This window comes from Crocodylus porosus, unplaced genomic scaffold (assembly GCF_001723895.1).
Source record: "Crocodylus porosus isolate Cpor-Errol unplaced genomic scaffold, CroPor_comp1, whole genome shotgun sequence".
In the NCBI taxonomy this organism is placed as follows: domain Eukaryota; kingdom Metazoa; phylum Chordata; order Crocodylia; family Crocodylidae; genus Crocodylus; species Crocodylus porosus.
The window spans coordinates 5,647,394-5,647,855 of record NW_017728921.1 but is presented as its reverse complement, the minus strand read 5'-3'; the positions used below and the strand labels follow the sequence as shown (position 1 = coordinate 5,647,855).

The 462-nt window shown below is 68.6% G+C and overlaps 1 protein-coding gene across 2 annotated transcripts in view; it reads left to right on the top strand.

The window, feature by feature from the left end:
• Positions 1 to 314: 314 nt before the first annotated feature.
• The window catches only part of SBNO1 (strawberry notch homolog 1), a 44,689-nt gene continuing 44,541 nt past the window's right edge, over positions 315 to 462 (top strand). Inside the window, exon 1 of one of the 2 annotated variants that reach the window (XM_019538890.1) lies at positions 315 to 425. The gene's annotated coding sequence lies outside the window, so the exon portion shown is untranslated. The remainder of the gene's footprint in view (positions 426 to 462) is intronic. The other variant, XM_019538891.1, reaches the window with a different exon arrangement.

Here is a 462-nt window from a genome sequence, read left to right as displayed (position 1 = left end):
CGCACGCCGCCATCTTGAAGCGTTGAGATCACGTGACTCCTGGCGACCTTCTCAGCGCTTTCCCCCTCCCCCCGCAGACCGGGGTGCGAGCAAGACAAGATTGGACTCCGAAGCCGCCGGGACTTTCCAGAAGAATTATTTCACTCGCCCTTCCACGCGAGGGGGGTACATCACGTGACGGAGCGACGCCGAGGCGTGATGGCCAGTCACGTGACGGCAGGGAAGTCACGTGGCGCCGCGCGAGGAGGTCACGTGTGCGGGAGGTGGAGCGACCGTGGCCGGGTCACGTGGTGCGGCGGCGCCGCCGGCCCCCTCCCCCCGTGAGAGGGGAGGGAGGGCAAAGATGGCGGCGGTGAGTTAGAAAGCGGCGGACGGCGGGGCCAGCGCGGGGACTTCTAGCGGCGGCCGTGGGACATCGGCAGAGAGTGAGTTCCACCGCCGCGCTGCACTACTGGGGGGGCG